Source organism: Eriocheir sinensis, chromosome 30 (genome assembly GCF_024679095.1).
Source record: "Eriocheir sinensis breed Jianghai 21 chromosome 30, ASM2467909v1, whole genome shotgun sequence".
Taxonomy (NCBI): Eukaryota; Metazoa; Arthropoda; class Malacostraca; order Decapoda; family Varunidae; genus Eriocheir; species Eriocheir sinensis.
Window position 1 is genome coordinate 1,722,472 of NC_066538.1, and position 12,938 is coordinate 1,735,409.

The 12,938-nt window shown below is 45.0% G+C and overlaps 1 protein-coding gene across 13 annotated transcripts in view; it reads left to right on the forward strand.

Moving 5' to 3' along the window:
* Positions 1-315: 315 nt before the first annotated feature.
* Positions 316-12,938, forward strand: part of LOC127005419 (creatinase-like) — a 37,680-nt gene continuing 25,057 nt past the window's right edge. For 10 of the 13 annotated variants that reach the window (XM_050874241.1, XM_050874248.1, XM_050874244.1 and 7 more), the window contains exon 1: positions 8,156-8,263. The gene's annotated coding sequence lies outside the window, so the exon portion shown is untranslated. Of the gene's footprint in view, positions 560-1,228; positions 1,341-8,155; positions 8,264-11,254; positions 11,424-12,938 lie in introns of those variants that run through there. The other 3 variants (XM_050874245.1, XM_050874242.1, XM_050874246.1) reach the window with 3 other exon arrangements.

The following is a 12,938-nucleotide window of genomic DNA, read 5'->3' on the forward strand; positions in this document are numbered from 1 at the left end:
AAGCCAGCACTGCTACGAACACTGCAAGCCACTCCACGATACGGCGGAAGTATTCACACCAGCAAGGAGGAGGCACGCCCCGCTGACCTTGGGACACCCCGCATGCCCCTCGCTCCACAGCTGGCGGCACCACCGCCGCTGCCGGGAGCATCGGCCCAAACCTCTTCCGGCAAACAGTCAGCAAGGGTACCCGCGGACATCTCCCGGTGACTGCAAGCTGTTCCCACTACCGTTTCTTGCAAGGCGTCTTCTCAAGAGGTTACACACCCAAGTCGTCTTGTCTGCCACCGCCGCCCATCTCTTCCTATAACAAGGACGACGCGGCCATCATACGTCTGGCGGCAGTGTACCAGCTCCCAGCCGCGCACCGCGGCCGCTCATTTTGCTGGGTCAGCAGTTTTTCAACCTCCATTGCGAGTCCTCCGATGTCAGCCCATCCCTCACCTCTCACCGCCGCTGTGGCCGCGGCCGAGGTTTCCTGACGCGCCTACAACGACTGCACGTCACCCAAGGCATCACAAGCCGTCGCCCTCTCCACTACATCAGCTGACTAATCTTGGTATTTGTGGATATTCCCTTCTTGTCCAAATATGCCGACTCGGCTCATTTTCATTATTATCCGTGCAGGGGCACGATTTTTTTATTTCTGTGTTCCTACCGCTGTTAATCAGTCATAATTGTGAGAGTAACGTTCATTCGCATACGATATTGATTCTTTCTTATTGTTTGCTAGCGAGTCTATTGAGTATAGTGTGAGTTCCCTGATCAAAGTTAATCTTCATCAGTGTGCTCTGCCTCCGTTTTCTTTTCACCGCTCGAGAGAAAACGTGAGCTTCAATGGTATACTCACTTACCATACCGCTTTGTTTATATAGTTATTCTTTCAATATACCCATATCATTAGGGCATTCCATTATAACCTTAACTTCTATTACGTCTAAACAGGCACCTTGCTAGCCATTCTTTCTTGCCTTTTTAGGTTTTCAACGCAAACTATTCATTCATACACGTTCCGTTTATTGGTTCATATTTACAGCTATCAACATATGCTCCTATTTTGTAAATGATTTACACCATAGTATGACCAAAGACACTCTCGCTAAACTCGGCGACACCTTTCAACAGTTGGCTCGTCCTTCAAGTGAAGAGGGACTGGAACACGATACCACAACCGGTGAATTTACTAAGGTAATCTTATGTTCAGGCACTCATTATTTATCAATTACAGGCCGCAGACTTCGTTCACCCCCGGGTTCGTCTGCATACTTACAACCCACTCAAGGTTCAAGGACACCCTCACCGGCATCCCCTCGCACCGGCCGCAGTATTACAGGCTCAAAGTAAGGTCTCTCTCACCTGTAGTTTTTGCAACCAATCAGGACATTCTGAACATTCTTGTTTCGCGAAACGTAGGGAGTCAACACATTCAAGACAGGGCTCAGATAGGAGGTCAGGAGGTTACAGGGGCGGGCATCATTCATCACACAGGAACCCTAGGCCAAACCATCAGCGGAAGGCTGCCTTTTGCCATATCCACGGGAATTGTTTTCATGATTCAGACAGTTGTTCTGCAATACAAAAGGCCAAGGAGGAACAGAAGTACAAGTCCTCAGCGGACAGTAAACCACACTCCTCTTCTCAGATTAAAAAGAAATGACTTCGTGACAGCCCCGAGGCGTACATCCAAGTGTCCCTTAAGGAAAATACTAATTGGGAGCAACTTGACTCCGTCATTGCCGCCTTGGGACGGACAAGCATAATTGCCCTCCCTTGCAAGGTGGGCAACACTTCACTCACCTTAGCGGTTGACACAGGTGCCACAGTCAATGTCATATCCGACTCCGCTTACAGGTCACTGACACGACAAGCGAGTGGGGAAAATTTGGCCGCTCCAAGAGAACGACCTGAATGTGGTAGGCGTGACGGGCACCACTTTGGGAATCCTTGGGCGAGTACCACTAACAGTCAGCTTACATGAAAAAGTATGTCCCTTTCGAGATTTCTTTTATGTCTCTAGCAGGTTTGCTTTACCTGTGGATGGGATCTTAGGATTGAACGCCATGAAAGACCTGCACATCGCCATAAACCCTGTAAGCAACGCGATCGTGTATCAAGGCCGACGCATACAGGGGATGGTCAATCCATCGCCTCTGTCAACTGTAATCTCACCCTCAGAGGTGGAAAATGACCAACCCACCACAGACTCAGGGGCTGCCACCGCCCAAGTGTCCCCTCTTACGGTCAAACCACACGAAACCATTGCAGACTTGTGGCGGACAGTAACGGCAGTCGTAGAAGGTCCTCATATAGTTCCGGATCGTGCTGCAAAACTTGTTAAAATCCGTTTGCCTAACGCCCCTCCGGCGGGCAGCGATGTGTGTATCGACGGAGTTCCTCACGTACACCGCGTGACGGTGGAGGTAACTCTTGCAACAGTCAAGGAGGGAGGTTTTGCAGAGGCATTGGTATTAAACACGTCTGGATCCCCTGTATCCTTAAAACACGGTGTTCGATTATGCCAGTGTCTAGTGTATGGGAGAAATGTCGCCCCAGAACCAGCTGAATACCCTTCAGCCCAAGTTTCCGGCATATCCTCGGCGTGTCAGGCTTCTCCCGAACAAGACACAGCTAATTTAGAGGCGTTCCTGAAAGTTGCACACTATTCCGAAATTAAGCCAACCTTAGTCCAGCTTCTGGAACATTATCGGGGGGCGCTTGCTCTACCAGGCGAGCCGCTTGGAGTTACGCAGTGTGCTGAACACCACATTAAGTTAAAGCCCAATACAAATCCTGTATATATCAATGCGTACAAGCTCCCCCACAGTCAGAGGGAGGTGGTGCAACAACTTATCTCTGAAATGTTAGAACAAGGTGTCATCAAAGAATCGAATTCCCCGTGGAATTCGCCCTTGTTCCTGGTTCCAAAGAAAGACGGCTCTTATCGTCCTGTGATTGATTTCCGGCGTGTGAACACCGCGACCGTGGATGATCATTTTCCGCTTCCCGTTCTTAGAGATCTTCTGATGTGTCTCGGTAGAGGAAATAAAGTCTTTACGAGTCTTGATCTGGTCAGTGGCTACTGGCAACTGCCCATGGCCCCCGAGTCACGTGAAATAACGGCTTTCAGCACGCCTCATGGCCACTATGAGTGGACGAGGATGCCGTTCGGGCTCAAAGGAGCTCCTTGACCTTCCAAAGGACAATGAACAGTATTTTGGTGACTTGCTGGGCAACTCTGTCTATGTGTATTTAGACGACATCATCATAGCAAGTAAAGACGTGCATGCACACATGGAAACACTAAAAGCAGTCCTACACAGACTTCAAGAGGTCGGATTAAAGCTCAAAATCACCAAATGTGAGTTTTTAAAGCCTCGGATCAAGTTCTTGGGGCATGTCGTGGACGAATTCGGCATCCATACAGTGGACGACAAAATAAAGGCTATTGCCGAGTTCCCTCAGCCTACATCTGCGGACAAGGTACGGTCTTTCTTGGGTGTCGCAGGTTATTACAGGCCATTCATTAAGGACTTCGCAGCTCGCGAGTCCCCTAACCCATCTTTTAAAGAAAGACGTACCATTTCAGTGGCTCCCAGCTCAACAAACGAGTTTTGAGGATTTAAAGAAAGCGCTTACACGGGCTCCAGTCCTTGTCTTTCCGGATTTCAAGGACCCCTTTCAGCTTTGTACCGACGCTTCGGCTAGTGGAGTAGGAGCCGCGCTGATGCAAACAGATATGTCCGGCAAAAGCATGTGATAGCGTTCGCCAGTCGAGTACTTACAGCTCCGGAAAAGAACTATTCTGTTACCCACCTAGAGGCTCTTGCCATTGTGTGGGCTCTGAAGCATTTTCGTGACATTGTGATGGGGTACAAAATTGTGGTGTTTACGGACCACGCGGCCATAACTGATCTTTTCAAGAAAAAAAAACCTACACGGTCGTCTGGCAAGATGGTTCTTAACGATCCAAGCATACAATCCGGAGATAAAATACATCACCGGGAAAACAAATGTGGTCGCAGATGCCTTATCTCGGAATGTTCCGATAGGCGCGATTACCACCCCAGAGGTCATCCACAACTTCACTTCACCTGAGCTACACACTGCTCAGCGTGACCACCCTGTGTGGAAGAGGTTAATTTACGCCCTCGAGTCGGGAGACGAATCAAACCTTCCTGAATTGCCAGTTCCCTTTTCACAATTCTTCCTATCAGAGGACAACCTCCTTTGTAGGTCATGGCCAACCAAACCGGTACCTATAGACCAACTGGTCATCCCAGACATATACGTCCCCGTGACGCTTAAGCTGGTCCATAACACACCCATTGCGGGTCACCCAGGACGAGACAAGACGCTATCTGTCACCAGACGAAAATTCTACTGGCCCACATTACGGGTTGATGTAGAAAAACATGTCGCACATTGCGTCGTTTGTGCTAAGCACAAGGGGTCCGTCAAAGGGCCAGCACCTATGTTGCAATACCCAGTACCAGAGGCGCCATGGGATGTTGTTAATATAGACTTACTACAGCTCCCCCAGAGCCAACTTGGCTCGCGCTACTTATTGGTGTGCGTCGACCAGTTCTCTAGGTTTCTAGTTCTAGCGCCTCTCAAGGACAAGACAGCCACACGCGTGGCCCATGCCCTCGTGACTCACGTGTTGTGTCCACATTCGTCTCCTCGAATTCTTCTGAGTGACAATGGCACCGAGTTTCGGAACTCAGTATTGAGCGAAATATGCGCTCAGTTTAACATCACGCAATCCTTCATCACAGCTTACCACCCAGCTGCTAATGGGTTGGCGGAGAGGGCTAATAGGAAAATCTTACAGGTCCTCAGGCCTATCGTGAACGATCTCCACGATAATTGGGAGGATTGGCTATCGCATATAGCCGCTTCCATAAATACGTCGGTAAACGACTCTACGGGGAAGTCTCCCTACTACATCTTATATGGGGTGGAGAAACGTCTTCCGTACGACTTCCTAACAACCCCACAACAACCTCTCTACAACATTGATAGGTACGCACAACAGCAGATGCATATGTTTTCCAAGATACACTCAGAAGTTAGGTGTACGTTAAAAGCTACGAAGGTTGAAATGATGTCAAAACAACACAAACAGGCCGTCCCGGTGAATTTCAAAGAGGGTGACACAGTCATGATTAAGCAAGCGGAAAGGAGTTCGAAACTGGGGGCTAAATTTGTGGGTCCTTACCGAGTTGTTCGGAATGTCAGGGGTAATCGGTTCGAGGTTCTCGAGTCGAATAGTGGAGTCAGTCTAGAAGTTCTTTTTTTCGTTTTTTTCACCTATTTCTCTCTTTCTTTAGGTTAACAATCCTTTTTTTATCTATTCATCTTCTTCATTTTATCATCTTCCTCATCTTCGCCAATAATTTCATCTTTTTCCTTTTATTTCTCTTCTTACTTTCTTTCTTTTCCTATTTTTTTCGCCTTATATTCCTCTCATTCTCTACGATAATATTCCTCCATTTATCTATTCATCTTTTTCACCTTATCAATCATCTTCCTCATGTTCTTCATCTACACCACTTCAACGATTTCGCAAGGTCACAGTTAAGAAGAACAGGCCTTTCATGGGTGTCTTTCCCGATCAATGTCCATTTTCCTCTTCTTTCCTCCCTTCTTTTCCCTCTCTTCCTTCTCTCCCTTCTCTTCCTCCCTTCCTTTCCTTTCTCATCTTCATTTCTTCCTCCTCCTTTCTTCACTCCCTTCCCTTCTCTTTCCTTTCTTCTCTTCTTTTCTCCTTTCTTTTCCCTCTCTTCCTTCCCTACCTTCTCTTCCTCCCTTCCTTTCCTTTCTCATCTTCATTTCTCCCCCTTCTTTCTCTTCTCTTCTTTCCCACTTTTCTTTCTCCTCTTCTTTTCTCCCTTCTTTTCCCTCCCTCCCTTCTATCCCTTCTCCTCCTCCCTTCCTTTCCTTCCTCATCTTCACTTCTTCCCCTCCTTTCCCTTCTCTTCTTTCCCCTCCTTTCCCTTCTCTTTTTTCCCCCTTTCCTTTCGTCGTGTAAAACTATCACCAGGGTCACAAAACAGTCCATGGAAATCCCAACAAATTATACGAGAGGCTTTTAAGATACGTGAATTGAGGTTACTTCATGTTAGTTAGAGACACGGGTTTAAGATCAGTTCAGACCAGAGACAGATACATATGCAACAGTTATCCAGTCTCGATATTCTCAAACCCTTCGACGCCCAGCCACATATTTGATAAGGCATTCATAGGTGTTTAGGGCATTTCCAGGGGTAGTTTTATGGCCCAGGTGGTAGTGTGACCCTTCTTCTGTGCCATGAATGTAAAGAAACACTCATGAGAACCCGATTAATCTCCTTTCCGGCCTTTGAAAGTAGGTGACATGAGAGATGGCAGCGTTTGAGAATGCCGAAATTGACCCCTCTTTCGGCCACCTCCTTGGATTCTTTTTAGGAGCAGCGAGTACCGGGGTTTCTTTTGGTATTATGGTTCCTTTTTTTGTGTGCCCTTGAGCTGTTTCCTTTGTTGTAAAAAATAAAATCATCTTGAAATGCATACGAGTAGTGAAGATAAGTGGCAGAGATAAGTGATAAGGGATAGATGGAAAGGGCTTTTTTATTATTGTTCCTTTTTTGTGCCCTTGAGCTGTCTCTGTTGTAAAAAAATAAAATCATCTTGAAATACATACGAGTAGTGGAGATAAGTGATAGAGAAAAGTGATAAAGGATAAATGGACCAGGCAAGGCCGCTGAGCCCGCAGACGTCTCAAGAGGTGAACTCACTGTTTGTTGTCGCAATAAGGTGAAGGAGGTGTGAGATAAGAAGAGGTTTGTTAGTGTCGTATTATCTTACCCTTCCCTCACTCCCTCCTCCCTGTCTAGGAATCGGATCTTGGAATCACCATCAGCAGTGACCTGAAACATGCAAAGCACTGTACAAAAGCATATAACAAAGCCAACACCATGCTCGGGTTCTATGACTCGATGGTAAGACCTCACCTCGAGTATGCGGTACAGTTTTGGTCAACTAGCTACAGGAAGGACATAAAATTATTAGAGCGAGTTCAGCGACGTACTACAAAAATTATTCCACAACTGAGGGCTCAGCCATATGAAGAACGACTCGAGTGACTCAATCTCTTTACGTTGGAAAAGAGGCGCTTACGAAATGCGATACAGGGGTTCAAGTACCTCAAGAACTTCAGCAACGTCAACCACTCCAAGTTTTTTGAGATACAGTCTAACTTAGGAACTAGGGGGCTTCGTGGTGCAGTGCTTAGCACACTCGGCTCACAATCGAGAGAGCCCGGGTTCGATTCTCGGCCGGAGTGGAAAAACTTGGGCGGCTTTTCCGATACCCTACGCCCCTGTCCACCCAGCAGTGAATGGGTACCAGGTATTAATCGGGGGTTGTGTCCCGTCTCCTGGCATCTGTTCCCTTCTCCTATAAGTCCTTCCCCTCCTGTCTCTCTCCGGCATATGACCACAGATATGACCACAGAGAAACAACGGTCTACATATTCAAGCGAGGCGGTGTAATACAGATATTGGCAGGAGTTTCTTCTCAGACCGAGTCATCCGACACTGGAACAATCTTCCCTCAGAAATACTAAATGCGAATACCATCAACTCTTTTAAAAATCGAATCGACCGTCATTTCATTGCGACAGGAGTAAATTGAATACCGAAATGCTTTCATCTGCTCCGCGGGCACCAAGTGACTGTCGAGCAGATTAAATCACCAAGAGCGGGCAACCTCGTAATGAGCCAAAAGGTTTTCTGTTGCCTGCATTTCCATGTTTCAATGTTTCCTCCTCCTCCTCCTCCTCCTCCTCCTCATCATCATCATCATCATCATCATCATCATCATCATCATCATCATCATCATTCTCCTCCTCCTCCTTCTCATCATCATCATCATCATCATCATCATCATCATCCTCCTCCTCCTCCTCCTCCTCCTCCAGGTCATGCGGTACAAAAATAAAAATAAAATCGTCACCCATTTGACTTAAAATAAAACTGCATATTACGTTTTTTTTTCTTTTTTCTTTTTTTTCATTTATTATACACATCAATAAACACTACTTAAATATATGCAGATTAATTAAATGAGAGAGAGAGAGAGAGAGAGAGAGAGAGAGAGAGAGAGAGAGAGAGAGAGAGACCTACTCCCTCTCCCCCTCTCCCTCTCCCTCTCCCTCCCTCTCTCACGCTCTCACTCTCTCACTCTGACTCGACACTTCCTACCCTACGCATCTCATTTTCGGGTAGTTACAGTGTGTGTGTGTGTGTGTGTGAGAGAGAGAAAGAGAGAGAGACGAAGGGAATTAAATGCTAAATGGAGACAACAAGAGGGAATGTGACAAAGGAAAAGAGAGAGAAAGAAAGAGAAAAAAAAGAAAGGCAGAAAGAGAAATGTGACAAGTGGACAGAAGATAAATAAAAAGAAAAAAAGAAAGAAGGAAAGAAAAATATTATAAGTGAACGGAAGAGAGAAGGAAAAATATGAAATAAAGAAAGACGTGACAATTGAACAAAACAAAAGAAAAGTAAGAAACAAAAAAAAACAGAGAAGTGATGCGCTATGAAACACTTTGAAACACTTTGGAACACTTTATTATGCTTATTTATACCACTGAAAAGTTCTGTATTAATTATTTACATAAGGAAATCCCATAGGAAACGATTACTCTTTGGGCAAAACAGAATATTATGTGAACCTAATGTAACTACTTGTTAGGTGTTTTTAAGTGTTTTTACTTTTCAAAGTAGTTGGTGTTAAGTGTTAAGTTTAAGGCACAAACTGTTATCTCACGTCAGGTCCGGTGTACCGTTGCCTGCTTCCTCCAGTTGATTGAAGTGGTTGAGATAACACAATAGCCTTTACTTAAGTGGTGTTAAGTGTTAAGTGTAAGGCGCGAACTGTTATCTCACGTCAGGTCCGGTGTGCCGTTGCCTACGTGTTAGTAAACATCCTGTGGCGCGGCTGTGCCATAGTGTTGCGACATACAGTCACACATTCACATGTACATTATAATATACACATTACATCGCTCGGTCACCTAAAAAGTCGCGACCTCGCGGCTCACCCGACCTTTAAAATCAGTGTACCTACCCATGTTAAAGTCACACAATGTGTACTAGTTAAACGAGGTCCTGTTATGGTTGCATTAAAAAAATATATACAAGTCAGAGCCCGCCTAACGATACAACATCGGGAAATGCCAATGATAATAAAAATAATCATGGAAGTAACAAGAAATGGGTAAAGTACATACAGGGCGAGGTAAACAAGGCTACAGTCGTGGACGTGGAAGCTCAGCACTATTCCGAGAAAACAAAATAATAGCTCGAATAGTTATTTACATGATACATCCTAGAAAAATAAATTGACTAAATTGTCATTAGGATACATGGTAATGGGGCTATTTGGAACAGTAAAAAGAAAAAGGAAAAATCCTTGAAGAAGATCTGCTACAAACTGAACCTTCAAGTCACAATGTGTACGAACTCAGCGCGGTGGGGCAACCTTTGCCTGAAGAAGGTTGTACAAAGTCAGAGCCCGCTTAACAAGACAGAACAGGGGGATGACAATGACGATAAAAACAACCACCGGAATAATTATCGATGGGTAATGTACATATGGGGCAAGGTAACCCGGTAGTGAGTCATGGACAGCTGACTCCAATTCCGAGAAATTTGAGAAGGTTAGCTCGGAAAGGCTATTTGTTACATGCTTCATCCAAGAAAAAGTGAGATTCACTAAACTGTTAATAGGATAGATTGGGATGGCATTTGTGGCTGCAAATCCATGATGGAGCTTCTCCGGAAAGGTCGTCAAATTGACAGAACGTAGGGAACAAGCCACCCGTACCGCCAGGTGACCCGCAAACTCTAAAAGTTGAGCCTTCAGGACAGACCACTGTCACAAACACAGGTAGTGTGAAAAAGAAGAAGTGAAATTCGGAGAATCTCCTGTGGAAAAGTGATTTAGGGACGACGTGACGACAGGGGCAAGGCTCTAGAGCTTTAGGAGCATCTGACTGGGTCAGCACCACTAACTCCTGATACTCCGTTTTTCAGGCCTACAGTACTATAAAAGAAAATCCTGTCACCAAGTTGCGAAATCACCGTTGTAACAAATCTCACTGAAATATAGAAATCCAGCATAATTGATTAAAGTAATTCCAGCATTAATAAACACCAAATTAAAAGGACAAATTTCCACCTATCCTCCGATCGGAACGAACGTGGATGACTGACATCTTGATGTCAAAAATAATTCCCGTAACGGTTAACAGTGGTAAGTCAAGGAAAAAGTAAGTAAGACTTCTCTGCATACTTCCAAAGCTGACAGATATTCACATGCTGGTTACGATTAAAGGTAGGGACAGCATCTGCTCAAGTGTAGTTAAGTCTGTCCTTGCAGAGAAAAATGTCTGTTTCAAGCAGAAGCACATGAGGTTCATATTACGGTCCCAAACAACTAAGGAGACTGACTGCCTTGCATCAACTCAGCAATAAAAAGAAAATAGTGAGTAAGAGTGAAAAGTATTACTCAAGCACTCCCCTCTCGCATGAAAAAGATGCAGGCAAAAGCTCAGGAGCCAAACATAAATTAGTAATTGCGAGGACGCAGGTTATAGTCGTGTGTTGGAAAGATAGACAAAGCATCGACAGGCTGAGGCAAACAGGCGGTTCTCGCTGGTTCAACTAAAGTCGAGTCAAGGACCTCAGGCTGGGCGGCTGTCTTTTTGAGGCGATCACTATGCACAATTTCATATGAATTAAAAATGAGATCATAAAGCTCAAATTTATGACCACCTAGTTGTCTAACTATCTGGCGTGGGCCCACGAATTTAGGGGACTACTTCGAATGTCTCTCTGGGACTCGAAGCATAACAAACTCACCCACTTTCAAGGAAACAGGGGCGGCACGCTTGTGTTGCTGCAAGCACATAGCCTCAGATGTAGCCTGTAGTCTCTCTCTGACGTTTCTATGAATATCTGTTAAGTTTAAGGCGCGAACTGTTATCTCACGTCAGGTCCGATGTACCGTTGCCTGCTTTCTCCAGTTGACTGAAGTGGTTGAGATAACACAATAGCCTTTACTTAAGTGAGGTGTATTATGTTTTGGCCGAGCGGAGCCGTTAAGTTCACTTTGAGTTCACTTAATTTACTCGCTCTCTCTCTCTCTGGTAGATTTAAACAGTTTGGTTGGCGTTTTAACTATATTAACAGTCTTACAGAATAATTACAGATTTTGTGGAGGAGTTGTACGCACACCCACGGGCAGTGATCTGCTCTCACCCGCCGCCCGCTGCCGGCTTCTCGCGGCCGCAGGAACAATCCGGTGCAGCAGGCTTGTTAAATCAGCACCGTTCCCACGGCATGGAGCACCTCCTAAGCACAACCTAGCACCTACGTGTTAGTAAACATCCTGTGGCGCGGCTGTGCCATAGTATTGCGACATACAGTCACACATTCACATGTACATTATAATATACACATTACATACTGGTGCATGGTGTTCATAATGCAACACTCCGCCGAATGACCGAAGACTACCCACATGCTGTCCTCAAGACCGCCCAGCAACCCCCCTCTAGAAGAACCGTCCAAGTGAATCAAGAAGGAGTTCCGGGGGGCAGCATGAGCCAAGCATAAATGGCGCCACTATAAAAACTGCCTGCGCCATGACGGGCTGGGGCCGACCATCAGGCCCCTGAAGAAAGCCTACCGGCGATATAGGCGAAGTCGTAAAAAAAATATGGAAGTAGAGTAATGATATACCAAGGAAATGCTGGCAGCTCCCGACCAACCCAGTGAGTGCCTGGTGCCAAGGCGCGCGCAAAGTATGTATGAAGGAATTAGAGTTGATACATTTATATATAAACACAAGTAATTTTATAATACTATATGCTTAATCAAAAAGAAGGGCATAAAAAAGGAAATAGTAAGGACAAAATGTAAGTATAAATATATATATATATATATATATATATATATATATATATATATATATATATATATATATATATATATATATATATATATATATATATATATATATATATATATATATATATCGCGTGTGTACGTGCATTTATCGATAACGGAGACACCCTGATGGTTACGAGCGATAGTGACCTGCAGATCGTGATAGGGCAATGTACCGACTGAGATAACATCGCGTGTGTGCGTGCATTTATCGATAACGGAGACACCCTGATGGTTACGAGCGATAGTGACCTGCAGATCGTGATAGGGCAATGTAGCGACTGAGGTAACATCGCGTGTGTGCGTGCAGTATCGATATCAGAGACACGCTGATATATGCGGTATTATAGACTAGCGAGGCGTTCGGATCGTTACCCCATAAAATAATGATAGCAATGCAAGCAATACGCACGGTGTTCGGCCCCGCCAAGAAACAGAGTGGCTTACCTGGCAGTTACGTGACCAAAAACACCTACCGTTAAGGGCCTCGCAAACCCGCTCCAGTCGCCCGCAGCAAAGAGGGTCAGTTCCGTGCTATCTTGGACACTGATCGACGCGAGTGCATGCAAATATATAGAGTTACAAAAAATGAAAGAAGAAGGATGGAAAAAGGAAGAAAGGTTACATATGTGGCAGAAAGTAAAAAGAAAAAGAAAGAAAGAAAGAAAGAAAGAAAAAAGAAGGATGGAAACAGAAAACGGTAACATATGTGGCAGAAAGTAAGAAGAAAAAGAAAGAAAAAAAGAAAGAAAGAAGGATGGAAAGAGAAAGAAAGGTAAAATATGTGGCAGAAAGTAAGAAAAAAAAAGAAAGATAAAAGGAACGGAAGAAAATATTTACTTTATCAGAAGCACAGAAAAAATACCTGTTAAAAATCATTAGATGCAAAACAGGTAACCTAACATTATTATTAACCTGTTACCTGCACCCTCCTCCTCCTCC